Here is a 1690-nt window from a genome sequence, read left to right as displayed (position 1 = left end):
GAAAACTGTTTCTAACTCAAACTGTAATTATCATGAATACACACTCTCACTTAATTATATCTAGAGACATCACAAATGTAATACATGATGTTTATGAAGAGCTTCTAGGCCCAAATGAATTCTTGGCCTGTACAGATATGATATCACCCACAAAGTTGCAACATTGTAAAATTAGCTTCAAGGAAACTAAGTTAAATGTTTTTATAATTTTAGTATTTTAGTTTGGAAGGACAAGTTCGGAAATCCAATAAAAGCAGTTTAAAAAAAAATTAAAAGTTGTCATTTGGCGGTCAAAAATGATCATTAGACATGTGCACATCAAATTGTCAAATATTTAAGAAAGATTTTAATAATAAGTTCAAATTTTGATTGAATTTTTATGGGTTCCGTACCAAGATTTATAATGTTTAACCATTAGACTGCTTCGCAGCGTGATTGCATTAAAAAAATATAAAAAATAAAAAAAATTAAACGCTTTAAAACAGTACGGAAAGTTCCAGAAATTTGTCTAACGACACGATGCCATGCACCACTAGTTTTATTAGTGATTTAATTGATATGGTAGACTGTTCTATCATAGCTAGATTTACGTTCAATATTGACTTGTTAAATATAGCATTATATGTTTATTATAGAAAGTTCACCTGATTCTGTTAAAAAATTTGGCATCAAGCCCAAAACTATGCTGTGCCCATGAATCCAAAGAACCTTTCTATTAATATAATGTTAATTAATCTACTGCAATATATTATGTTATGTTAGATAAAGATTCAAGTTTATTAAATTTAAGGGTTAACTTTGGGAAAACGTGATTTTGTTCTTAAATCGATAAAATTTCAAAATTGAGATCTACTATACGATGCTACTGACACAGAACTAGCGTAACTTTTTCATCACGTTGCTGAAATGTTTGAAACTTTGTAGAATAACAATTTTCAATGAGTAGAATATGAAACTGCTGTTTTGGGGACATTTTCAACGACACGTCATTGTTTCGGACAGTTGTAATATAAACGTTTGAGATTATTTTAGTACGCTGTATTTTGTATTTAGGCAAATATCTAGAGATTTCCGTAGCGTTATTTAAAAGATTTTTTTTTTTTTTTGAAAATGTTGATAAAATTAGTTTTTTTTTGAGAATTTTGCATTTTTTTAAAGGTTTTGAATTTTATTGAATAAATTTAAATTTCTTAATTATTAAAGTCTATTCAAGTCTGTATATGCATACTGTCTAAAATGGCGAGGACATTTGTTTGAAATATAAGCATTACAAATCTTGGTAGGGAACCCAGTAAAATGAAATAGAACCCAAAAAAATAAATTTGTACTTTAATAAAGTCTTCATAGAATATTTGATGATTTGATGAGTATATGTCCAATGATCATTTTTGGCCGCCAAATGGCATTTTTTCAAACATTATTTTCTGTACTTCCGAAACCGCTGGATCTGACTTCTTAAAATGTCTAAATTATTTAAATCGGGCACTTCGTTTTCTTAAAATCCACTTCTTTTCTTAAAATAAAAGAATTACCATTCTTGCACTTTTTGTTTCGTATTTTTGATATGGTCTGTCTTTGCCAAAAACTAATCAGCACGTCTTCCCATCAATAGAAATTAAGTGCTTTTTGAACCATTGAGATCGGTTGATACTTGTTCTCGAGATAGTGGAACAAAAATGGGTTCCAAACA

The sequence above is a fragment of the Ctenocephalides felis genome, unplaced genomic scaffold (genome assembly GCF_003426905.1).
Source record: "Ctenocephalides felis isolate EL2017-DRISC unplaced genomic scaffold, ASM342690v1 CF-g0.4_SCAFFOLD_03570, whole genome shotgun sequence".
In the NCBI taxonomy this organism is placed as follows: domain Eukaryota; kingdom Metazoa; phylum Arthropoda; class Insecta; order Siphonaptera; family Pulicidae; genus Ctenocephalides; species Ctenocephalides felis.
This window is presented reverse-complemented; position numbering follows the sequence as displayed.